The following is a 27,501-nucleotide window of genomic DNA, read 5'->3' as shown; positions in this document are numbered from 1 at the left end:
CGGCTGGTGCCCCGACTGCCATGGAGGTGCCCCCCCGCCCCGCCCACCCTCCACGGCACTTCTTCCCCTGACCTGGCGGGCCAGCCCCCCGGCCCCCCGTGCCTCTCCCTGCGCCATGACCTCCCACCACGTGTCCACTGTTTGCCGATCAGCGGTTCATCAGCCAAGACCAGCCTCTTGGCTAACACTTCACCTGACTCCAGCGGACCCCGCTATCCCGCCCTGGGGCACCCCCTGCGACCAGACTGGTGACGCTGACTCGTACATTACATGCAGTACAGGGGGCCAAGACTCGGACTTCCTGGCGGACAGCGACGCCTCATCACCCGGCTCGGAGCCGGGCACGGCAGGCGTTCAGTAAGTGGAAGGGCAAGGATGCAGCCGTCGTGCTGGATCAGAAAAGCGAGGTCCCGGCTCTGCTGTTCACTAACGGGCAACCTGGCTGAGTCAGTCAGCCTTCCTGAGCCTCACATCACCCGGCTGAATCTGGGATAGAGATACTAACCCAATCCTGACGTGCGCCTTCAGTGAAATAACGTTGAAAGAACTTTCTGATTAGTGTCAGCAGCGACCCTTCGAGTTCGGGCCGAGTCAGCAATACCAGGCCATCACCCTGAGCCTCGTCATGCCAGGAAGAGCCCCCAATTTGCCATCCCGTGACCACTTCCTAGCGCTCTAACCTTCCTCAATGCGCGCGTGGGGAACGCAAGAATGAAATCTGGGTCAGGCATTTACCATTATTCACCTCGTTCACGGACCCAGGGTTATTTTCACATTTGCTCTGAACTCCGGAGTCCTCTGTACGTCCCACGGGGGGCAGAGTTCTCAGGCGGCCTCCGAGATGCCCTGCTCCTGGTGCACACACCCTGCACGACGCCCTCCCCGACTATCAGCAGGACTGGCTCTCCTGCCAGGAGCAGGCTATGCCCCGGGGCAGAGCTGACTTTAAGAGAGAGGGGTCACCTGGGCAAGCCTGACCCGATCGGGCTCTTAAAGGCACCTGCGTGCACTTTCCCTGGAGAGAGAGACGTGAAGCGTGAGAGAGGGACGTGACACAAGGAACATTCTCCGGTGCTGGCTCTGAGGATGCGGGGCCCACACGGCGAGGAACGCAGGTGGCGGCCAGACACGGAGAGCAGCTCCCGGCTGAAAGCAGGGGCCTTAACTACAGCTGCGGGGAGCTGGAACCCCGCCAACAACCTGAATGAACTCGGACGGGGGCTCTTCTCCCGAGTCCCAGAAAGGAACGTGGCCTGGTCGACACCCTGACGTCGGCCCGCGAGGCACCGGCCTTGACTTCTGCCCTACAGGCGGCGGGTAAGCTCCTACCTTTGCGCCGTTTTACACACTAAGTGTGCACTGGCCTCTCGCGCAGCAGTACGGAGACCCTCCAGACAAGCCGCCTCGGCTCCAGCCCCTGCCCAAGTGCGACTGGCCCAAGAATCAAACGATGACTCCTTGAGTTCGTTCCCCTAAACAAACATCTCGCAGCGCCTACCTCGTGCAGACACTATGCTAGGCTGAGCGTGGCAGAACAGAACGTTTCAGCTACCTTACTGTCATGCAAGAAACGGGGGGCCTGAAACGCCAAAGATAATTTCACTGCAGACGTTATTCCCCACCGTTTACCTCTGGGGAGTGTCACACCTTTGGGGCGTCAGAACTCATTTAACTCAATAAAAAAAGATCCAATTAAAACACGGACAGAGAACCTGAGCAAACGTTTTTCCAAAGAAGACAGACAAATGACCAACGGGTGCGTCATCACTCATCACCAGGAAAATGCAAATCGAAGCCACAACGAGACATCACCTCACACCTGTCGGAACGGTCCCCACTGAGAAGACACGAGACGACAGGTGTCGGCGAGGACGTGGAGAAAGGGGAACCCTCGTGCACCGCTGGTGGGAATGCAAGCTGGTGCAGCCAACCGTGGACGACGGCGTGGAGGCTCCTGAAAAAATTAAAACTGGAGCCACCCTATGATCCAGGGCTCTCACTTCTCGGGTATATATCCGGACAAAATGCAACCGCGTATCGAAAAGGTATCTGCACACAGCATTAGTCACCATAGCTAACACCTCAGTGCCAACAAACGCGTGGGTGTGGGGTGTGCGTGTGTACAGACACATACAATGGGATACTACTCATTCCTAAGGAAGAAGGAAATCCTGCCGTTTGTGACAACAGGGACAGGCCTTGACGGCGTTAAGCTAAGGGAGACACGCCAGACAGAGAAAGACAAATACTGTCCTACCACTTAGGTGTGGAATCTGAAAAAGCCAAACTCCTAGAACAGAGAGTAGAATGGTTATCGGAGCTGGGGGTCGGGGGACAGGGAGAGGGGGAATGGGGGTCAAAGGGTACAAACTTGTAGTTGGAAGAGACCTAACGTAAAACACGGTGGTTAGAGTCCACAGTACTATATTACGTTCTTCAAAGCTGCTAAGAAACTAGATCTTAAATGTTCTCACAAGAAAGAAACGGTAACTTCGTGAGGTGATGGGGGTGTCCGCTAATTCTACAGTGGTAATCACACTTGCACCAAATCAACACGTACCCCTTAAACTTACACAATGTTGTATGTCAATTACGCAGCACTAAAACATCCTTGGGGTGTTACCAAGTGATTTTTAACAACAAGAAATACACAGAACTCAGAGTGAACGGTGGTCTATGAGGCCCAGCGTAGGCATTCCGCTACCCGTCCCCCACCAATACCCACCACCACATTTCACACGTGCTGAGAACAACATAATCTCGTATGCGTGACCGACCTTAAAAACTCGATGATGGAGGATATTTTTAATCCCAAGTCAGTTGCAGTCTCCAGTACTTAGAATATTCTGGGCATTCGTCTTGTATTCTAACCTACATACACGCAAGGAAGACACATGCACGTTAACCGGCCACCACCAACAGAAAGTGAATCTTCCAGACTCCACGATGACAGGTGCTGTACCGACGATGTTCATTCTGTTCCCACTATTATAATCACTGTGCATTCTCTGTATTTCTGTGTTGCCCTAACTTCCCCCATCTCCTAGGTTTGTCTACAGGGAGACGATCTGGAAAGAGCACAGGTTTTGGAAGCCGTCGGGGCACAGGTCCCAGCCCTTTCCGCAGCCGCTCTGGCACCTCTCACATCACATCCCTTTTAGCCTACTTCTCAACTCAGGCGTGGCTCTGGAAGGAAGGCAGCCCTGCGTGAGCCCCTTCGGAGGCCCACAAGGTCCCTTACCTGTACCTGTCTCTGTTTTTCTCCTCAGGGTATTCTCCTTGTCTCGGGGAACGTCAAGCCCCATAGCCCAGAAGTTCTGGGGAATTAAGACAGCTCTCGGCCAACAGGTGACAGATGTCAGTATATCAGTGTTCTGGTGTCCCTTCCTTCGGACGGGCATTTCTAGGAGGCCTTCTGAACGCGTCTCAGAGATCCTGATGGAAGCAGAGCCCTCCTCCTCTCCAGGATCACCTCCTGTACAAACTACCTGCAGCAAAATCCTCTCAGGCTCTGCTTCCACACAAACCTGCACCACGATATCCAGCACTAGCTGGGACTTAACCTCTCTGAGCATCAACTTCCTCCTGTGTACAAGGAAGGTACAAAGACCTATTCCGTAAGGCTGCTGGCAGGATTAAATAAGGTAGCAGCTGTGAATCACCAGGCACCAGCACTGACCAAGAGCTGACGGTTCCTACCAGCAATTATTTAAAACAGTGGACTCTTGGGGGCACCAGGGTGACTCAGTTAAGTGTCCAACTTTGGCTTAGGTCATGATCTCTCGCCCCGTGAGTTCGAGCCCCGTGGCGTCGGGCTCTGTGCTGACAGCTCGGAGCCCAGAGCCTACTTTGGATTCTGTGTCTCCCTCTCTCCCTGCCCCTCCCCTGCTCGTGCTCTCTCTCTCTCTCAAAAATAAACATGAAAAAAAAAATTTTTAAACAATGGACTCTTGAAAACAATGGACATGAGGAGAAGGAAACACGAAACACTACACAAACTTGGACGAGTGCGACACTGAGAATTACCCCAGCTCTCTCAGCCTCACTCAGACACTCCAGAATTAGTCACCTCTCAGTGCCTTTCACAAATCTGCAAGGAATTCAGTGCACTCCTGAGAGGGGAAGAGGGGACCCAAGAGGAGCCTCTTCATTTGTTCACTTCAGCTGTCAGCCTCTCGGCTCAAATGCCTCCTGACTGCCAAGTGCATGGGAGACGGTCAGCCTAAAACAGACCAAGTATGCTTCAAACACTTCAAACCAAGTCCAATTAATCTTTTAAAAAAGTAATTCCAGAATAAGCAGCTCAGAAACAGAGATCAGTGTAGAAATCATCAAAGGGGTTTTCATTAAAGAATACCTTGTTCCAACAGAATTGAGATTTTCCACACAGTTGTGTGCAGCTTGAAAACGTCGTTCTTCTCGAGACTTCTGCCTCAGAAGTTCCATTCTCTCCTGTCTGAATTAGAAGCCCCAGAGTTTTTCATCTCGGGTTTTCTATCGTGGAATGCAATCTCATCACATCTTAACCCTCACAAAAGCGGGGGGTAGATTTGGGAAAAAAGAAAATCACTGTTTTCAGTTTTAAAACATGTTACGCAGTAGTTATCTGAAATAGCTCCGACTGCCCTATGGGCTTGGGCTTGGCTTCAGAGCCACTGTGGTATCTCAGGGCCGAGGGCCACACAAGAATCACTGAGCAGCAGCACAGTCACAATAGCCACGCTCATGGCCACGGTGAAAAAGCACATGGCAGATTTAGTTAAAAACAGCAATGCTGGGGGTGACTGGGTCGGTGTGGGCTCAGGTCACGATCTCACGGCTTGTGAGTTCGAGCCCCACGTCGGGCTCTGTGCTGACAGTGTGGAGCCTGCTTGGAAGTCTCTCTCCCTCTTTCTCTGCCCCTCCCCTGCTTGCTCTCTCGCCAAATAAAGAAATAAAAAGCTTAAACAAGCAAACAAAAATAGCCATGCTGCTCAGCAGCGCGGAAGCTGCACCCCCAGCCCTGGGCCCACTGAGTGGGGGGGTCCTCGTGGTGCGGTTCAACCTGCGCTCGGGCCGGCTCTCACCAAGAAACCACCACATCTGGGGCTGGTACAACGCGGGAAGGCCATCTGAAGGGGTCCTTCAGCACCCGAGGTTTAACAGCATCCGAATTTTGAATCACTACAGAAAAACGTACATTATAGAACATCTTCTACAAGGAAAAATGCCTCCTTGTTCGTATTTAAGATGTCATTTATTGTACTGGGAAAAGCAAGCAAATACAAAGATTTAAGGAGCTTCAACATAGAACCTTAAGGTTAAAAAGAAAAAAAAAAAACCCACAAAAAAGCAGCACTAGCTTTCCTGCCAGAAGGCAAGAATAACCTCTTCTCTCCATAACCAGCCTGGTCTGCGCCCCCCACAGCCGTGCCCATTTCCTGTGGCCCCAGCCTCCAGGCTGGCTGCCACGACCACCTCCAAATGGAGAATTCCTCAAAACAAGTCCCATTACCAGTGAGGATGGTATAATCAATTCTCCATCACACGTGTTAACGGGACGTAAGAGTGGCAACAGGATACAGGAAACATATATTTTTAAATATATTTATATTTATATTAAATATATTTAAACATATATTTTTAAAAGCCCATCAAGCTCATTTCAGGAACAATTTCAAACCAGTGCACGGCTGTGCCTCTCATGGAGCCGGGGAGCCCTAAAGTGAGGTGTGAATGGCTGAGAAAGGCCCCCCAAAAGTGCTGAGAGAAAAGCAGACATCAGGAAAACCGGGCTAAACCTTTCCAGTAGAGTTGGTGGTAGCAACCTCTTGAATCCGAAAATGTCAAAAGAGAAACAGTGAAATTTCGTACGTAGGAGAGTTAAGAAAAACTCTGGCAGCCTCTAACATTAAAATAGCGAGAACGTTTTTCATTCAAGGTAACTACCCAAGAATAAGAACAGATTTAAAATCTGCAAGATATTTACAATGCGGATGTTTTTATATTGCTAGAGAAAGAATTCTGGGATAGTAAAGCACATGTGACAGGGTCCAGTCAGACCTTGTGAAATCTCTGTATATTTCTAAACACGAACAGGTACACAAATGCCTTTCCGGATCAGTTTTGATAAAAACTGCAGACAGTCAAGCCACATGACCACTAAAAGACCCCGTGAAATTCCATCCGTGTGATGGAATTTACCCACTGGGACGAATTTTTTTGATGCTTCTAATTATTTGCATTTATTCAACTGATCTTTTTGGATGTGTGAACAATGCATGTACACTGTGGAAAAATTTTAGTAATAAAAAAATTACAAATAATGTGAAAATTCCCCCTTAAGGCACCATGAACAGGTGACCTCAGCTAGCAATCTGTGCACTCTGATCAGATCTTTTGTCCTCTTAGGTTAAACTATATGAAATTGCAAGAGCCAATCCTTTTTTTTTTTTTTTTTTTTTTTTTGGAAATACTAAAATAGTTGTTGTTGAACTTTTTACTTTGAAATAGCCATAGGGATGCCCGGCTGGCTCAGTCAGAAGAGCATGGGACTCTTGATCTCGGGGTCGTGAGTTCAAGCCCCACATTGGGTGTAGAGATTACTTAAATAAATAAAACTTTTTTTAAAAATTGCAATAATCATAGGTTCACAGGACAGCGTTGAGAAAGGTACAGGGCACAGGGCAGCAGCCCGTGCACCTGTGCCACGGCTCCCCCAAGGCTAATACCTTAAACAGTTAACAGTGTAGCATCAAAACCAAGTAAATGACATTGGTACAACCCCCAGAGCTTTATTCAGAGTTCATTAGTCACTCACTCGAGTGTGTGAGCGTGTGTGTATGGGGAGCTCTATGCAGCCTTATCCGTGTACAGTCTTGTGTAACACACAAGATCCTCAGCTGTACCGACCCTGCAAGGCCCCCTCAGGTTATCCTTGTATAACCACACCCTCCTCCCTGCCTCCCCAACCAGTGATCTCCAAGCCTATGAATTCTGTTACCAAACAAAGGTTTCAGAATGGGATCGTGCAGTACACATCCCTCTGAGATTGGCTTTTTTCACTCAGCATAGTTTTCTGGAGGTTCATCCACGCTGGTGCATGTATGGGTAATTTGTTCCTTTTTATTGCTGAGTAGAATTTCGTGGTGTGGACATACCACAGTGAAACCGTTCACTCCTGGGAGGACAGTTGGGTTGTTTCCAAGTTTGACTATTATGAACAAAGCTGCTATGAGCATTTGTGTACCAGTTCTGGGGTGAAAGTAGGTCATTTCTGAGATCAATGCCCAAGAATGCAATGGCTGCATCATATGGTACGCGCATTTTCTTTAGTTTCGAAAGGAACCGCCAAACTCTCTTCCCGAGTGGCTGTCCCCATTTTCTAGGTCCACCGTCAGTAAATCACAGACTGCATCCCTCCACATCCTTGTCGGCATCAGGGAGACCTTCCAGCTGGAATACAGCCAGTCTGTCCGTTCCTCCTCCCCCCCCCCCCCCCCCCGCCACAGTGTGTCCATCAGAAACAACTGTGGGCTTATTTGCAACAACTGCTATTTTTCTAAAGGTGCTTTTAGTTCCTTGAGATATTTCCCTACCCGCCCCCCCTCCCCCCCACTTTAGTTTTCTTTACATTTGGATTTAATAAATTATATTTAATTTCGGGAAAACTCTGTTTTGGAAACTCAGGATTTAGATGAGAACAAAACATGTAAGATTTCTTTCCAGTGCTAAAACTCACTTATTCTTTATTTTTACTAGTTAGCAGTATGGCTTCATTTCTAACTTAAATTGGGTTTTCAGAATGAGGCATCTACACAACCATTTTTAAAGTCTCCCAACCGCCTTATAAAATGAATACAAATGGTCTTAGATTGGAGCACAAACAGACCTTTCCTTAATGTTGTCCTAGAATTGGGGTTTTTATAACATGCCTTTTAAAATATCAACTTCTGGGCCCCACATTTCTACAGCTTTTAATAGTTTTCGGTCTAGCCTTCATCAACAATTAGTTTCCGAGACTGATTTATAAGTACTCGCAAACCATGCATTATTTCTGAGACTCTTGTAAAGCAGCACAGAGCCCTTAGTCCTTAGCACTGGTTATTATTATTTTTTTTTTTAATTTTCCCGCGCGTGGTAAAGTTAACCAATTTTTTAAAGAAAGCTAAATGACTTAACTTTTCCTCACCCTCCAACACACACACACATGCGCGTGCGCGCACACACACACCCCTTACACACATCTATCAAGAACCAAACGCTACTTCTTTCTTTTACGTGCAACTAAGAGAAGGTGTTCCTTACCGAGAACACAGTAGTTGGCAGGTTCAGCAAACAGAGTAAAAGAACTCTTTCGGACAACGAAGAACTCATGGCCACTCCTAGCGAGATCTCACAATGTCCAGTCATTCGGGGCAGCTCCTGAACAGCTGTTTCCTAAACCCATGTCACAGGAAACAAACACTATTCTAGTATCTAAACTTCTGGAACATTTTAAAACTTCCATCAACTGCCCTGAAGGAAATGACCACTATCTAGAGTATTAGCAAAATGGACAGCTTAGAAACTCCATGTGCATGAGGTTTGCTGAAACAGTGAGACAGAAATGCTCAGCTGTTGGCTGTCTCTGTGGGAGGGGCGAGGCAGCTCCAAAGACCTCTGTGCGGCTGGGAGACTCTGGGCCGCCCCGCTCACCCCTCCAGGCCTGGGACCCTCCCCCATCAGTAAGTGCAGGGGAGGAGGCCAGGCTTGGATGGCATCCATAAGGAGCTCACCTCCAGTCCTTAAGTACCACAGTTCTATTTTTACTTGCTTTCGATTGGAGCAGGAAGAGGTCATCCTAAATCCTGTGTGCTTTGTGGTGAAATTATAGGAAAACCAGATTAGCGGTAGGAATTTGGAACCTCTTCCGTTAGACAGTGACATTTCAAGAAAATTAGCTCCAACTATTAAGAAAACCCTGACAGTATTTTTGCTTTCGTCTTCCTGGCCTTTTTATTGCTTAAAGAACGATTAGAACCGAGAGGCTTAAGGATTAATGCGTAAGTGAGAAGCTCCGCCTGTGGCCAGAGGCTTCGTGAGTTATTAACCTGTTCGAACTCCATGGGCCCAAGGTGGGAGGCTGACAGGACAGCCTGGTGGCCTGAAATGAGTCCGGGCAGCACCAAGACCACTGTGCCTCCTGCAGGGACCAACACACAACTAAATGGGGGGGGGGGCATGGATCACGGTTCCAAGCGATGGCTCCACACCACCACCTGCAGGTGCTATCACTCCGCGATATGTGGATGAAACATACCTTTTACAGAAACAGTACATAAAAATGATAAAATATCAAGCCTGTATCATAATATACTATTCTTTGGATGATTTCCAATTTTTTTTCTTGGAAGACTGAAAAAAAAAAAAAAAAAAAAAAAAAAAAAGACCCTCCCGGCTAAAAGCTCTGTGTTGTAAATATTTAGACAATAGCCTAATTTCCTAGCATTTTTAAGTCAAATCCGATATTTTCCTGAATTTTACTTAGGGTATTAACCTACTTAATAATAATTATTGGGGCAGAGGATGGGTAGATCTTTAGAGGAAGCCTTTCAAACTCCAAAGGTATTTTTTTGTTACTACATGAAAAACTTTTTCAACATTTTTTTTTTTATTTTTGAGAGACAGAGACAGAGCACGAGTGGGAAAGGGGCAGAGAGAAAGGGAGACACAGAATCCGAAGCAGGCTCCAGGCTCTGAGCTGTCAGCACCAAGCCTGATGCGGGGCTTGAACTCATAAACCGTGAGGTCATGACCTGAGCCCAAGTCAGAAGCTTAACCGACTGAGCCACGCAGGCGCCCCAAAAAACTTTATAAAAGGTATAAGCCAACTGCTTGTGTCTAAATGTGAAAGTCAACTACTATAGAGTTCATTCTAATGAGTTACGGAGATAGTAGGCCAGGGGCTCTAGACATTTAGTGGCATCAAAGTCACCTGGAGGGCTGGACACAGAGACCGTTGGGCCCTCTGCCCAGAGTTTCTGACTCAGTAATTGGTGGGGCAGAGAACTTGCATTTCTAACCAATTCCCAGATGGTGCTGATGCCGCTGGTCCACGGACCAGCCTTCTGAGACCCACTGCTCTAGGTGAACTGTATCTGTGCATCCACTGCATTCAAATTTTTTACTTGGTACAAATATTTTTATAATGGGAAAGAATAAATAGAAGATGGGGAAGCTGGCACAATTCATGGAAACGACAGAAACGTCCTCTCCTTGATGCTCTCCAAAACATCTGGAGTATCTTCTAAAAAGGACAATCTTCAGCAGCAACCAAAATGTAGAATCAGAAACAAGCATAGTCATTTTTACCAGTGACAGACAAGTGTCTTCGGGACAGAAGTCCCTCTGTAGCAGCTCGATCTGATTTTGTGGAATCCTATTTTGTGGAATCCTTTACCCATCCCTGCTCAAAGGCTTAGTGGCTCCATACAATAGGTAACAAAACCACTGTGGTCAGATCACTTCTGTGCCCCGAACCCCAGACCTAACCCAGAGTGGGTTCTCATCCTTCTCCATTTCCAGAGACAACAGAAACAACCTGGAGACGTTTTCCCCACCATCTCCAATTATACATCCATGTGAACAATATAAAATCATATTTGTGTTTGAAACTAATAGACAAAACTCTGCCAAATAAAAATTGGGAAGAACAAGTACACATATCCAAAGTGAGATATGATATAGGGTATGCCAAGAGATTCGGGACAGATGTAAAAATATGTGACTGGTGATGGGGTTCAAGAGGTTGCCCCAAAATATGGCACCTTGGCATACTGAATACTTTAAGCAGAAGGAGTCTGAGAAAATGGCAGAAACAGGACGTGCACTCTGACCTTCCCTGTCTCGCTCCCCTGAAGTAGGTCATAGATGCCTTCCCCAGACCTAAAGGAAAGTAGCATTCTTACCTCCAAGACAAAAGGACACCGAGAAGAATCCAAGCACACAGACCTTACGAGCAGGGCAAACATCTAAAAGATCTGCTCTTCTGATTGTTCTGTGAATCGACCTCCTCCCATTTCTAGCCCCAGGTCCCTACCCGGTTCCTTAGCTAAGGATGGCATATGCAATGTAACAGCCTGACTTGCTTTGGGGTCTCATATTTTCATGGAGCTCTGTCGGTGCAAAATTAAATTTGTTTTTCTCCTGTTAATCTGTCTAGACCAACCAAAGAACCTAGTGGGTGCAAGGAAAAATTTTCCACCCCTACAGTTGGTTACCATGAAGGGACCAATTTCACTGGCTGCACCCTGCTCGCTCCAGGGCTCCTTGCAGCAGAGAGATTCTGGGACCTCTGACAAGTATAGCAAAATTCTTACCACATCAGTCTCCTGAATTTCTGCTTACAGGGGCCGGAATCTCCCTACAAGGGAGCGTCCTCCCCCTGCCCTGCACCCCCCGCCCCCCGCCTTTCCTGAATTTAGAGTAGCAGAAGAAAACAGTTGTGGAACTGGACCCTTGGGTACAGCAACTCTAGTAAAGATTCATTATAAGTACTCGTGGTTTTTATCAATCCTTTTCTTCCCAGAGATGGTCACTCTTTGTCTCTAGCCATTGTCACAAGGAGGAAAACCAGAGGCCAGAATGCAGGCAGAGGCTCTAGAAGCCTGCTGTTCTAGCTGGCCTCACAGACTGGTGAGTTAACATTTCTCACCAGACTGGCATCTGTTTTGACAAATACTGCAGTGGGTTAGTGTGCAGATGACGTAAAGGCTGTTGCTAAGGAACATCTTAGAAGCCAAAGCTGCACAATTGGTGGGCACGGGTAGAACACTATTAGAGTGCTGACCACCGAACTCAGTAACTCCTGTGATAGAATAAGTTGGGCACAAAAAAATCTTTTTTTCACACTTGGTCATTCATCAACTTTAAGAAAGTTTCTGTACAATGAGGTACACTGTAAAATACCACACAATCCCCAACCCAGTGGTACATCTCTTTTAGGAATTAGTATTGGCTCTGAGACCCAAGGCTTAAATAAAGCTCTTAACATGCATATAAGAAAAACCGGATGAGGTTTTCCTTTCATCTAGAACTGTTCTATGTCTTGAGTGCTTGGCTTTATGACCAACCAGCGAGAATATTCACTCAGGTCTCTGCCAACCAGAGATGCATGCCCCAGTGTGGTACAGCCGAATAGCAGCTGATAAGCAGATTCTCCTTGTGTGTCTTGTAAGTTCTAAGAAGAATTGGTCATAAGGGGTCCTGGTCCATAAAGGGCCTTTGTTGTCTTAACAGTCATGGTCATTAACTTGGCTGGCAGAAACGTGGGCTGCACCTCATCTGTGGCTAGATCTTTCTTAAACTAACTCTTTGGCTATTGGGTGTCTTTTGTGGTTCCATACAAATTTTAGGATTATCTGTTGTACGTCTATGGAAAATGCCATTGGTATTTCATAAGGATTATACCGAGTCTACAGATTGCTTTGGGTAGTATGAATACTTTAACAATACTAATTCTTCCAATCCATGAATATGGTATACTTCTCCATCTATTTGTGCTATCTTCAATTTCTTTCATTGGTGTCTTATAGTTTTCAGAGTACAGGTTTTTCACCTTGGTTACATTTATTCCTAGGTATTCTATTCTTTTTGATGCAGCTGCAAATAGGATTGTTTTCTTAATTCCTCTGACAGTTCAAGCATAGAAATGCAACAGATTTATGTATAATAATTTTGTATGCTACAACTTTACTGAATTCATTTATTCCAATGGTTTTTTTATGGAGTATTTAGAGTTTTCTATATATACTGTCGTGTCATCTAAAAATAGTGATAATTGTATTATATTTCAATTTGGAGGCCTTTTTTTCTTTTCTGATTGCTGTGGCTAAGGACTTCCTGTACTGTGTTGAATAAAAGTGGCAAAAATGGGCATCTTTATCTTGTTCCTGATACTAGAATAAAAACTCAGTTTTTCACCATTGAACATAAGGTTAGCTGTACATTTTTCAGATATGGCCTTTATTATGTCAAGGTACATTCCTTCATACCAACTTGAATTTTTTCCATAAATGGATGTCAAATTTTGTCAATTGCTTTTTCTGCATCTATTCAAACGATCATGATTTTTATCCTTTTTGATGATGTGGGGTGTCAGATTGATTGATTTGTAGTTATTGAACTATCCTTGCATCCCTGGAATAAATCCCACTTGATCATGGTGCATGATCCTTTTAATGTACTGATGAATTTGGTTTGTTAATATTTTGTTGAGGATTTCTGCATCTATGTTCACCAAGGAGACTGGTTTGTAATTTTCTTTTTTGTGGTATTTTTGGTTTCAGTATTGGGGTAATGCTGGCCTTGTAGAATGAATTTGGAAGCACTCCTTCCTCTTAAAAATTTTGGAATAGTTTGAGGACAGGTATTAACTCTTCTTTAAATGTGTGGTAGAATTTGCCTGTGAAGCTAACTAATCCTGGACTTTTGTTTGTTGGGATTGTTTCGATTACTGATTCAATTTCATTGCTGGTAATCAATCTCTTCAAATTTTCTCTCTCTTCCTGACTCAGTTTTGGAAGACCGCAAGTTTCCAGAAATTTATTTTTTTCTGGTTGCATTATCTGTTGGTTTATAACTGATTGTAGTAGTCTCTTATAATCTCTTGTATTTACGTGATATCCACTGTAACTTCTCTTTCACTTCTGATTTTATGTATTAGATGGTCTCTTTTTTCTTGATGTGTCTAGCTACAGGCTTGTTGACTTTATCTTTTTAAAGAGCCAACTATTAGTTGCACTGACCTTTTTTATTATTAATTTCGGTATCTATTTATTTCTTCTCTGATCTTATTATACCTTTTCTTCTATTAACTTTGGGCTTTGATCTTCTTTTTCTAGTTCCTTCAGATGTAAGGTTAGATTGAGATTTTTCTTGTTTCCTGAGGTAGGTCTCTATCACTATAAACTGCCCTATTAGAACTGCCTTTGGTGGATTCAACAGATTTTGATTTTCTCTTTGATCTCCTTGTTGACCCAATGGGTTGTTTAGTAGCATGTTGTTTAGCCTCTACATGTTTGTGGGTCTTGTTTTGTTTGTTTGTTTTTTGGTTTTGTGTGTATGTATGTATGTATGTTATCTCTACATCCAACGTGGGGCACAAACTTATGACCCTGAAATCAAGGGTCAGATGCTCCACTAACTGAGCCAGCCAAGCGCCCCTACATGTTTGTGTTTTTTCCAGTTCTCTTCTTGTAACTGATTTCTAGATTCATACCATTGTGGTCAGAAAAGATGCCTGATATGATCTCAATTTTCTTAAATTTACCAAGACTTGTTTTGTGGCCTCCTATGTGGTCTATCCTGGAAAATGTTCCATGAACATTTGAAAAGAATGTGTAATCTATTGGTTTTGGATGAAATGCTCTCTATGAATCTATTAAGTTGATGTGGTTTAGTGTATCACTTAAGGCCAATGTTTCCTTATTGGTTTTCTATACCCATTGATAAGTAGGGTGTTAAAATCCCCTACAATTATCATATTACTATCAATTTCTCCCACTATGTTAATATTGGCTTTATGTATTTAGGTGCCCCTATGTTGTATGCATAGATATGTACAAGTGGTATATCTTCTTGTTGGATTTATTCTTCTATCATCATGTAATGCTCCTCTGTCTCATTATAGTCTTTGTTTTAAAGTCTATTTGGTCTGACATGAGTATTGCTACCCTAGCTTTTTTCTTTTCTTTTCCATATGCATGAAATACCTTTTTCCGGCTCTTCTTTTTCAGTCTCTATGTATCTACACCTGAGGCGAGTCTCTTGTAGACAACATATAGATGGGTCTTGTGTTTTTATCCACTCAGCCGCTCTATGTCTTTGGCTGGAGCACTGGGTGATATATGGAAGTGTTGAATCACGACATTGTACACCCGAAACTAATATCACACTGTATGCTAATTAACTGGAATTTGAATAAAAACTTAAAAATAAATAAAGAAGTCCCTTTAATTTTCTTGCAAGGCCAATTTAGTGGTGATGAACTTCAGGTTTTGCTTGTCTGGTAAACTCCTTATCTCTCCTTCGATTGTGAGTGATAACCTTGCCAGGTAGAGTATCTTGGTTGTAAGTTTTTTTGTTTTTTTTTCTTTCAGCACTTTGAATATATTGTTCCATTCCCTTCAGGCTGCAAAGTTTCTGCTGAAAATCAGCTGTCTTATGGAGGCGGGGAGTCCCTTGTACGCAACTAATTGTTTTTCTCCTGTTGCTTTTAAGATTCTCTCTTCACTTTTAACTGTTGACATTTTGATTGTAATAGATCTTGCTAGGAGTCTCTTTACGACCATTACTTTGAACTCTTTACCTGATAGGTTGTTTATGTTTCATTTACTTCTTTTGCTGAGGTTTTGTCATGTTCCTTCATTTAGAACATACTCCTCTGGCTTCCTCCTGCCTCTCTGTGCTTCTCTCTACATAGTAGGTGTATCAGTTACATCTCACAGTCTAGAAGGGTGGCTTTATGTAGAAGGTGTCCTGTGAAGTCCAGTAGTGCAAACCTTCCCCAGTCACCTGCACCCTTGGGTGCTCCAGTGTGGGCTGCACATGCTCACCTGTGGTGGCTGGGCTCCAACTGGTGCAGATTTGCTGGTGTGTGTGCTGTCCCCCTGGCCTGGGTGTGCTGGAGTGTGGAGCCAGCCCTCGGTGCAGCTCTCTGCAAGGTCGGCTACAACTCCTACAAACACTCTGGTGTGTGGGGCTGCCCCGTGGGGTGGGGGCCGACTGGGGCGGTGCCAGTCCTGGACTGGGCGGCCTGCTGGGTGTGGTGGGGAAGGGGGGGGCCACTTGGGAGGGGCGTTGGTGGTGGCTGACGCCACCTATCGGGTGTGGCAGGGCAGGCAACTCCTCGGGAGGGGCCCCAGCCAGGGTGGGCAGGTTGGGAAGGGCAAGTCCACGGGGGAGCACCAGGGCAGGGCAGCAGAGGGTCAGAAATGGCTCCCACAAGCACCTGGCCGGCCATACAGAACGGGAGTGGGGAAAAAAAAATGGCACCTGCCATCCCTGGAGACAGTTCCGAAGATTCCCGCCCCTCCTGCACATGCCCTAAAACTAGTCATTGAATCCCCTTCATGCGTAACCCAGGCAACTTTCAAAATGCCACCTCTGTGCTGGGTCTTAGAGTGAGGGCGTCTGTACGTGCTGCCTTTAGGAATGAAGCCTCAGTTTCCTGTAAGTCTCTGTCTCTTCCAGAGTTAAGCCCCGCTGGCTTTCAAAGCCAGATGTTGTCTGGGCTTGTCTTCCTGGCTGTGTGGGTAGGTCCCCCAGGCTGGGAAGCCCGATGTGCGGCCTGGACCCCTTGTTCCTCGGGGAGGGCCTCTGCAGTCGTGACATCCCTCCTGTTGTGGGTCACTGGGCTCAAGGTGTGGGTCTCGACTAAGCCGTGTCTGCACCCTTCCTGTCTCGATGCGGCTTTTTCTTTATATCCTTAGTTCTGTAAAATCAGCTCTGCCAATCTTCAGGTCATTCTCAGCAACAGTTGGTCCATATGTAGTTACTCTGTTTTTAGATGTAGTTATTTTGATGTGTCTGTGGCAGGTGGGCAGCTGAGGATCTTCCTGCTCTGCCATCTTCATTCTGACCCGCTTTAGATTTTTAAATATCGCTGAAGAATACTCAGTAATATTTGAAACAACCACCTTTATAGATGTTGTACTTATAATGCCTGATTTCAAATTAAATGGTCGAAAAACTGCAATCTAGAACAATGGTTGCAAACCTTTTCAGGTTTAAGAGTGGCTGTGCTGTTCCTGAGAAAATAGCATGGTGACAAAAATCTATGAATTCAGTGGCACTTTTTAAATGACTCTGAATTGTATTTCCCACAACATTTACACACACTGCAAACAGAATATTGCCTATATCTGCAATACAAAATATTTATTTATCACACAGGACACAAAGCTGAATGTGCTTCTGGTTGCAAGGGCCTCTCGTTATAAATGTCCTCAAGCCCCAAGTTGGAAATACTCTGCTTCTGAAAGGTTCAGCAACAGTCAAACCTCAGAATGCTTGAAAGCTGATCATATCTGTTGGAAATGTGATTATTTCCAGAAAATATTTTAGAAATGGGGATTTATCGCTTTCAATGGCAAGCTGTTGAAAACTTCTGAGCGAGTGACTTATGAATAAATGAGTGTCATAAATGGCCGCCAGCTAACAAGACGGGGAGATGGACTGTGTGCTTCCCAGGAAGGCCGGTGGTGCAGCCAGCGGGGATGACAGGAGACGGCCCCTGAGCACATCCAAGAGTCTGGAAGCAGAGGAAGAAGCTGCAGGGAGTGGGGGGACAGGGGACCGGTCGGCATGTGGGGCAGTCCGCGTATGCTCACTTCCCTCAGTGCTGCTTCCTGAGATCTCACCATCGCGAGACTTCTGTTTGAACATGCCTCTCCTAAGTGAGCGGAATGTTGTATTTGGGAGCTTTGAGGAGACTGACATTCAAAAGGGAATGTGAGTTTGTTTTCACATGCTTGTCTTCTCCCTCATCCTTCTCTCGGATTAATGGCTGTACAGAAGGGGAGCCAGGGGTGGAAAGAAGGATGACTGAAGAAGGGAAGAGAGGGACGGTGGGAGGCGGCCGCCCTGGGGGCCTTAGTAGGGACTTCTGGCCGCGAAGGCACTACTGCCTCGCAGGAGGAGGAACCGGAGAGTGAAAGAGACAAGCAGGAATTGTCAGGGATGCACTACTCCTGATTCCAAATGTGCTCGGAGATCTTACCTTCTGCCTTCCTGTTTTCTCCTGGCTCTTCAACTACATCATGGGCAGTGGAGACTCTTGGAAGATCAGCTTAGAAACTCGAGCACCATTCAGGAAGTATCCCTAAGAAACGGCTTTCCCGGAGACGAACGCCTTCCGACCGACATCCTACGGTGCTCCCTCCCATCTCGCGTCCCTACGTGGTGACTCTGCTTGCCTTGTGCTCAGAGGCCTGCACCCAGCAGGCCCTCTGGCAAACGTGAGAAGTTTAGGCTCTCTCCTCTGGGCTCCCGGAGGTAACGGACACGTCTTGTGCCATTTGCGTGCCCTCTGTCACTCGGCCAGATACTAAACTCCTGGAGGGCAGACACTGTGCCTTTTAAAGGGGATCAGCATATACCACCCCGCAAGACGCCACTTTGGCATCAAGATGAGCTGAAGGCAACGGAGAAGCAGCAGGTGTAGAGCAAGCTCTTTGGCCCACCCCTTTCTGTCTAAAAGCAGCCTGCAGATTTCCCTTTGTAAAGTGCTCCCCTCTCCCACACCAGGAAGAGGAAGACGAGTCTTAAACCCCAGGATGACTCATCATCAGAGAAGGCTCCGATGTCGTCTGCACGTAGCAAACCTTGCTAAGTCACCTTCATCTCCCATCGGGCTCCCCCACCTACAGACCGTCCTGTAGTTTACCACCCCCAGACGCCCCAACTCGCCCTCTTCGTCTCGTTCTTGACAATTTATTGCTCTCTTAAAACGGTGTGTAAGCCCGCAGGCCTAACTGCTGCTGTGGGCCTTCACTTCTTTCCTATAAAGGCCGCTGGGCACATGTAAAAATTAAAATATTAACATCAAATAAAATCGGTATGCCTTTTCTCCTGTTGAGCTGTTGTTTGTCAACTTATTTTCCAGGGCCCTAAGCTCTAGACCGAAGACGTAGAGGAAAAAAGATTTTCCTCCATTACACGTTCAACTCAGCAGCTGTAGTGCCTGCAAGGTATTGAGCAAAAGCCTGATGAATGAACTGGTGACAGTCACAAATGCCGAGTGTCCGGGAGCAGGGGGGCGCTGGGCGCACAATGGGGTCTAGGTAGTGGGCTTGCACCTGGTGGCCTGACTTGCACCTGGTGACCAAGCTGCCCGAGGCAGTCCCCGCAGGCCAGATGTTCAAGATGCAGAAGATAAACAGCACACAGCAGCTCAGGAAACACTCGTGTGCCGTTATACGGGCTGAGAACAAACATGCAGAACCTTCGAGGCTAAATGTGGGAGTAGGAAGTGGCTACGGTGAGCCTCAGGGGGCCGGCAACGGACAGTGTCATCAAATTGGCCCATATAATCGGTGCGGTACCTACTGAGAAACACCTGAGCTTAACAAGATTCGTTTTAGTCCAGAAATGCCATTTGCTCAGGGACTACAGAAGGGTTGGCAGAGAAGCCCATACAGCATGAAAAAGAGCATTCCAGAAAGTAATAAATCGCGTCCAAATGATCAACTAATTTAGCCTCTGAATCACTCCCTAAAATTCCTATTTACAAACTGAAGCATTAAAGCCTTTCCTTTGGTTTGACGACGACGGTAAGTACTCAGAAAGACGGAAGGAGTGCTGAGAGTTTATTCAGAAGAGCATTTGACCCGGAGGAAATGTATCCATTCCCATACAGGAAACTACCTCACATGTACTCAACTAAAACGACAACAGTTCACACACAAGGAGATCATTTTGTTGTAAGGAAAGTACCACATAAGCTGAGCTGATAATCCTAAAATACGATCCATGGTGTTTTGCAAACTGCGATGTGACAACGTCTTTTTCACAAATCCTCCAGAAAATGTCAATATTCCTTAGAACGAAGGCCTGCCCGCTGATCCAGTACACAGAATCTGCGCGTTTGCGGGCTACCGCGTGGCCTCCCGAGGGACTCACGAGGGACTGGGCCAGGAGTGGGCTGGAGACTTGTCACGAGACAGGAGAAAGGAGGCGCAGCCCTCAGGAAACACCCACTTGAGACGAAGGTTTGGTCTAAGCCAAAACAAAGTTATTTCCATTTCATCACTTTTTGTATATAATCATAAGCAGGAGAGGAAAACAAGACACACAGACAAAAAAAAAGCCCCCAAACTCTTGCCATTTTATGAAACAGCCTGTCTAAAAGTCTAGTAAAACAAGCTGAGTTTACTCTAAGGAGATCATGACACAACGGGAAGACCACCCTTCTCTGTCTGCTGCTTCTTCAAATATGTTCATATATAAATGGAGGCCCTGGGTCGAGAGACAAGATTAGAGTCGAAAGTATGTAAAAACACACACTTCATACCGTGTGAGGATGACACAACACACGCATCGCTGTAGCCTCAGGGGAGCCGAGAGCGCACAGTACGGCACACAAGGGATCTGAGCAGCATCTGGGGTGACCGGTTTCAGGACTTCAGTGTCCTTTAGCCACCTTCCCCTGTCTGCACACAGGCGACTCTGTTCCTCACGCACGAGGCACTGAAGGACAATGCTCCTGACAACAGGTGAACTTTCTTTCTTTTTTTTTTTTTTGTTGCTCAGGCAGCCTTACTGTTTCTTAAATTGACTTATAAAAACCCACGTGGGAAAAAAATGAAAATAAAAAAATAAAAATAAAAATAAAAACCCATGTGGGGTCCTCAGAAAAAGGCCCACAGGCCTGAGAGTTAATTTCTTATGTCCTTTTCATTCCCCTCCCCCTTCCTTTCCTAAACCTAATTTTTCTTCCCATACATGATCACGGTTATGCCACAAGAGAGGAAATACTTTCTAATTTACTACAATCTCCTGACACTCAAAATTTACCTACAGTTACCATTTTAGACATTATGAAGTAAAAGGATCTGGCAAAGGGATTTCAACATCAGGTCTATTTTCCTTTCTTCACAGCAACAATTCATTACCTATTTTTCTCTAGAACTTCAATCAAGAGAAACCTTTCTTTCTGTATATTTAGAAACCTGCAAAAAGGGAAATCTGTTCCCTAGTACTTGTTTCATGGAAAGCACTTAGTAAAAATAATACATTTTCATTTTCTGAGCAAGACACTTCTCACCCTTGGCCTAGAAGTCCCAATGCTCTCTGTTGTATTTTGAAAGAGAGAATGAATTAGATTTACTGTAACCCCTTTGAGAAATAGTAATTTGCTTTCTTAATTCACTGAGTCAATCAGAGGACATTCAGGGAAAACCACAGGAAAGATTCTTCCACATTTTGTGTTTCAAAACTAAAATAAAAGCCTGGCATTTAAACTTGCTACTGTAGTCCTTGAAAATGTCTCAAATCATCTTTTGTTGAATTAGTGGATTACAAGCTCAGAGTTTCTGTTGCTTTCATTGTTCTCTTCTATTTACCAGACTCAGATACATTTTCCCCAATAACTTCCTGAATTAACCAACAGGTGAGTTAATCCAATGCTACTAGGTCCCCAGATCACAAGCCATGTTTACCCAAAAATGTTCCTTCCCACAACAAAGGGACTTGCTGTCCTGTGTGTAGCAGAGTGTTTAGCATATAGTAAGTACTTTTTTTTTTTTTTTAATGAAACAGATGCATGAATGAATAAGTAACTTGTTCTCAATCTTTCCCAAAGTCTCAGGAAGACGGAAAGCAGTGAAGGTGTTTAAATGAAACTATTGGGAGCAGACTACCAGGACTATCTCCTCCTGGAAAAAGAAAACCCAACGGGCCCAACCCAAAAGAGCGGTGTGCTAGGGAGGGAGGGGACTCACAGGTGCTGTCTTCCTCCCTCTTATTATAACTTCCTGTTGGGAAGCATGACAGATCGTGCAGAACTCAAGGCAGGCAGGCTCTCGGATACCCGGGTATTCTCTAGGTTCCCATTTCCCCTGGGCCCAAGCTGCCATTATCTCGCACTAACCTGTCAACAGCCCCCTACCTGGTCTATCCAAATAAACACTGGCCTCCCTCCAATACATTTCTGCACGGCAGCCAGACTGACTGTCCTACAAAGCAAATCTGATCATGTCTCCCCCTCTCTGACCCAATGGCGCCTGGGAGAGAAACAGCTTAAAAGCCTAAAGTTGAACAAAAATCAAAATGGCTACACTAATGCTTCGGCAAAGCTCCATTTTAAAGTGACTTTTTTCCTCTCTTCCGCAAACCTCCCTCCTCTCTTCTTAGTCTTTTGTTCCAGGAACCTGGTACCACCCTAAAGAAGTGAGGAAGGAGGCTGGTAGCAGGAACACGATTCCTGGCCAAACGGGCTAGATCTCTCCCTAGAAACCCCGCCCCCCCAGCCCCTTCTTCGGGGAGGGCTTGCAGGTTTTGAAGGCCATAGCCTGCTGCAGCCTCCTTTGCCTGGCAAAGCAATATAGCTATTGTTCCTCTTTATCCCCAATTATCCCCTGTCTTCAAGTTCTATTTTGGCTCTGAAGAAGGGAAGTCAGTCTTCCATAAGAGGAGGACTGCCTCATGTGGCCTACATAATCCTATCGGCTCTCCAGTCTCATCAGGTACAGCCCCGACACTCACTCCACCCAGCTCTAAGGGCCTTCCTCTACCTCATCAAACTCGACACAATCCCACCAGCCTTGAGCTGAGCACATGGTGTTCCCTCTAGTTGGAATCTCTTCCTTACCCTTTCAGATCTCAGTTTAAGTACAATTTCCTCACAGAAGAATTCTCTGACCTCCATAATTAAGCAACACCAAACTTATTACAAAACCTCATAGGAAACTTCTAGGAGAAAAGCCTCATGGCCTTGGGTGAGGCAAAAAGTGCTTGCATACGGTAGCAAAAGCAGATTTCATTAAAAATTTTTTTGTTCAAAAGGACTTCCTTAAAATTAAAAATTTTGTGTTTCAAAACATACAAGAAAATGAAAAACTAAAAAATGTAAGAAAGTATCAGCAAACCATATATCCGATAAAGAACATGTATCCAAAATATATAAAGAACATTCCAACTCAATAAAACAATCCAATTAAGAAACGGGCCAAATGCCTCAAAGGTCATTTAACCAAAGAAGATGCACAAATGGCTAATCAATACAGGAAAAGATGCTGAACATCATTAGTCGGTGGAGAAGTCCAATCGAAATCCACTCCAGTGGCTGTATTAAAAAAGACTGACAGTAGAAAGCGTCGACAAGAATGAAGAAAAACTGGAATCCTTCTACATGGCTGGTGGGAATGTCAAATGGCAAAGCCACTATAGAAAACAACTCGACGGTTTCTTTAAAAAGTTAAATGGAGGGGCGCCTGGGTGGCTCAGTCAGTTGAGTGTCTGACTTCGGCTCAGGTCATGATCTTGCATTTGGTGAGTTCGAGCCCCATGTCGGGCTCTGTGCTGACAGCTCAGAGCCTGGAGCTTGCTTCAGATTCTGTGTCTCCCTCTCTCTGCCCCTCCCTCTCTCATGCTCTGTCTCTCTCAAAAGTGAATGAACATTAAAAAAAAATTAAAAAAAAAAAAGTTAAATGGAAACTTATCACATCACTCAGCAATTCCGCTCCTAGGACGCATCCTTCCAGAGAGAAATGAAAACACGTATCCACACAAACACTTGCATGTGAATGTCTACAGCGTGATTATTAGTAATAGGCCCAAACTGAAAACGATCCAACTGTCCTTCAACTGGGAAACAGATGAGCAAAATGTGCTCTATTCACATATTGGAATACCATTTGGCAACAAAAGGAACCAAGTACTGATACGTGCTACCACAAGGATGAAACTCAAAAACACTGTGCTGAGTCAAAGAAGGGAAATAACAAACGGCTACACTTGTTATCATTCCGTTTTATGAAATGTCCATAAGGAGACAGATTACTAAATTGACTAAATTTACTAAAAACCACTGAATTGTACACTTAAAATAGCGAATTTTACGGTGTACAAACTGCACCCCAACACAGCTGTTAAGAATACAAAAACACAACCTCATGTGAACGTGTGGCTCTCTTCTACAGCACTTACCCTCAAGTGGCCAGCACACCAGGCACTCAGAAGGGGGGTACAGAGTCCTGTGAAAGCACTCTGCTTCTTGTGTAAGAGGCGGCCTTACACGGTAGAGAGACCACAGGCTCCCAAGTCAAGAAGGCAATGTTCAAACACTGCCTCACCACCTCCTTGCTGGGTAATTCTGGAAAGTTACTTAAAATCTCTCAAGTTCAGTAAAATAGGGACAAGAATACTACAACTGCTGTGAGAACTAACAACAATACAGATACAATATGGCTTCCGTCCCCTTCATTCCATGAAGACGCTCTTCTCACGGCCACCAACAGCCTACGTGTTGCCGGTTCTGATGGACACAGGTGAGTCTCCACGTTTCTGTGAAGATGACAAAGCTCGGCATTCTCCCCAACACCTAATCACTCCCAGCTCTATCTATTGTGCTTCCGGAATAACTCCTTAATCCATTTTTACCTCCCTCCACCACTGTTGCCTCCATCCTAGGTACCATTCATTCCCTGTTGAACATTCTACCCAGTCTGCTTCTACCTAACCTGTCCCCCATCTGTTTTCCACACATCTGACAAGAAACCAACAATAGTGCTTTTCCCACATACCCAACTAGAGGGATTTGTTCAAGATGTCACCCTCTCCCATACACTACTTAAAATATTTTCTTGCCTTCCATTTGTTAAAAAAACAAAAAAAAAAAACAACAAAAAAAGGAAAACTACAGGCCCCAAATGGTGTCACTTAGACTGAGTTCCCAAACCGGGGCTTAATGCCCAATATCATTGTAGTTTCCACACCCAACCTCCCCTACCCCCCAACATGTGGCCTTAACTGGTCATTCAGGCATTTTCTGGACAGCACCAGTGAAGGAATTGGTCACGTGGGCCCTCTCCATCCACCAAAGGAAGATGAGGTCATCTGCACAAGACCTCCTGCCCTTTCCCCTAAAGGACAGTGACCTTGACTGAACAATCCTTTGCTTTTTTTTGTTCATAACTTTTTCCCTCTCTTGTAAAAACCTTCCATTTTGAACAACTCTTGGGAGTTCCTCCCCTACTTGCCAGATGGGACGCTGCCCAATTCCTGGCAATCCAACTAGATCTTCAAACTTCCCCGGCTGAATTTCTGTTCTTTAACAATATGTATACCTACTAACTGGCAGAGTGCCTGGCACGTAGTGGGCAATCAACAAATGGATCTTATTATGTTCTGTTAAGGGTTACAAAATAAAATGACCGTTCACCCAAAGTCTTCCAGGTTCCTTTCCCAAAAGCCCCAAGGTGGCTTGGAGACTCCCTCCTGTTCCAAATACACCTGCGTATGCTCTTATGAACGCAACTAACCTCACTTTTTCTATCTTTTCCTGCTTAATTGTCAGATTCTTGAAGGTAAGAAGCTTTTCAACTTTGAATTCTTAACAAAGACAGACATAAATCTTTGTTGAATCAACATACACTGATCAGGGCAGAAATTCATTTTTAAAAACCTAAGGTTTTCTCTGGGCAACCTTCACAGATACCAGTGTGCAAGCGGTCTGGTTTTACTTTGATGCTTTAAATAAACAGTTAATTAGACACAGAAATCCCTAAAGACCCTGCTTTCATCTTCTATCAAATACACTTACAACACATATATAGTTTATTTTATTTATTTATTTATTTGTTTGTTTATTTATTTATTTTTGAGACAGAGAGTGCAAGCAGGGGAGAGGGAGAGAGGGAGAGGGGGAGGGAGTTGTTCTGCAAAACTGTTTCAATTAAAAAAATATACTGGGATCTACAGGGTGCTTTCTTTGGGCTGTTTCATGTTTTTATTTGACGTATAGAATACACTATTAACCAAAATACCCTTTCCTCTTACATCCATTCACATACTATTGACATGAAGAAGGAGCCCCCCCCAACAGTTTTGTGCCCTGACCAGAAGCAGACTTACCAGAAAAAGGCAGTTTCAGAGTTAGCACACAATGCTGCCTAAGTGCCCATTTAACATAATGCTGGCAAAACTTTCTGAGCTGATTACATGACAGCGGTCACCCAAGTCTTCCTCCAAACTTAAGTATAAGGTTCACAAATTAAGTGTAAACATTTGAGGCTGTTTTTCCCCTCCTGCAAGCATCTTAAGTGTGTCTTGGTCTTTGAAGCCTGGCTTATTGAACTGTTTTGTCTCCATCCTGTACTCGAACAGGAAGACTCACTGTAATGCCGTGATTAGAAAGAATAAAATTTTATCAGGGCACCTCGGTGGCTCAGTCGGTTAAGCATCCGACTTCGGTTCAGGTCATGATCTCACAGTTCATGAGTTCAAGCCCCGTGTTGGGCTCACTGCTAGCAGAGTCCGTTTCAGATCCTCTGTCCCCTCTCTCTCTGCCCCTTCCCTGCTCGAGCACTTGCTCTCAAAAAACAAAACCAAACAAAAAACAAACAATAAAAACATTTTAAAAAAGAATAAAATTCTACCATTAGTGGAAACAAATTAAAATAAACGAAAATGCATTAGTTACAAAATCAATTCAACATGTTGGTGGCAACAGAGGTTTATAAAGTTAAGGTGAGGGGCGCCTGGGTGGCTCAATCAGTTAAGCATCCGAGTTCGGGCTCAGGTCATGAGCCCTGCGTCGGGCTCTATGCTGACAGCTCGGAGCCTGGAGCCTGGAGCCTGCTTCGGATTTTGTGTCTCCCTCTCTCTGACCCTCCCCCATTCATGCTCTGTCTCTCCCTGTCTCAAAAATAAATAAACGTTAAAAAAAAAAAAAAAAGGTGAAAAGAGATGTCGCTACCGTCTGCTACGCAAGGACAAATGTGTGTTTCACTGTGTTTTCACGGAGCACATTAAAGCAACCTGAAACAACAAATGGGATTCTACTAGAATTTTTATGTAACACATCTGGCCTACTTGTGAAAAACTGGTATAAAACTAGCAGAAACAGCCCTGCTCCTCAGCCTAACCTCAGTACCCAAGAGGTACAAAAGGGGGATAAAGAGGAATCCGAAAATGCACTGTGATTTGTCAGCTTGTGTGTAAGGACCCTGACTAATGACTCCAACGATGCCCTATTTTTAGCCCTGCTTCCTTCTGATTCCTGAGCCAGGCCAGGGTGTTCCCTGGCACATCAACAATTAATTCTCTTCTCCTCCTGCAGGCCCCTAAGACATACCAGGTCTGTTTGTGGAGTAAACACTTTACTTTCTTTTTTCTTTTCTTTTTTCTTTTTTTTTTTTATTACTCAGAAAAGCTTCATTTTTTTTTACATTTAGGTTTCTGACTCTCCGCTTGTGCCTATGACACTTTCACGGCGATTTCCTGCTCCATAAGGAAAGCAGGCTGGATCCTGCCGCTTAGCACACTCGGAACCATCACAGGCCCTGCTGACGTGTTTTCTTCGTCTTGGGCCTCCTCGTAAGCGCTTCGGGCTCACGGCACGAGCTCCTTGAAGATGGCACAGGCACACACGCCCCATGCCGATTTGGGGGCCTTCCCGACCTTCTTGGTATAAAGGTGAACAATCCTATTAGCAGAGGTTCAGGGCTGCCTGGTTTTGGTGGAGGCCATGCTGGGACAACTATCCCTTTACTTTCTGGAGTTACTACTTTGTTCTTTGGAGCAGTGCTTTAAATAAGCCAACTGTAATACTCACGACTTGCAGATTTCCACTTTACGAAGGTAAAAGTTTCTGACCAAGTAACAACATTTGAATGTGAACCAAGGCAGTTTGCTAACTGCATACTGGATAATATGGAAGGGGTGCCGAATATGCCACCCCAAAACGTGCCACTTTGGCATGTGGATGGATAAAACTTTTACCTGTCCCTTAAATGCCTAAAAGAATTTACACAGGGGACC

The 27,501-nt window shown here is 45.2% G+C and overlaps 1 protein-coding gene across 2 annotated transcripts in view; it reads right to left on the bottom strand.

Annotated features, from left to right (window-relative positions):
* DTNBP1 (dystrobrevin binding protein 1) overlaps positions 1 to 27,501 on the bottom strand; it is a 131,159-nt gene that overhangs the window by 10,266 nt on the left and 93,392 nt on the right. The gene's annotated exons all lie outside the window — the stretch shown is intronic.

This window comes from Panthera pardus, unplaced genomic scaffold (genome assembly GCF_024362965.1).
Source record: "Panthera pardus isolate Hobbes unplaced genomic scaffold, ASM2436296v1 HiC_scaffold_17, whole genome shotgun sequence".
In the NCBI taxonomy this organism is placed as follows: domain Eukaryota; kingdom Metazoa; phylum Chordata; class Mammalia; order Carnivora; family Felidae; genus Panthera; species Panthera pardus.
Note: the sequence above shows the minus strand (reverse complement) of the source record. Positions and strands in the feature narration are given on the sequence as shown.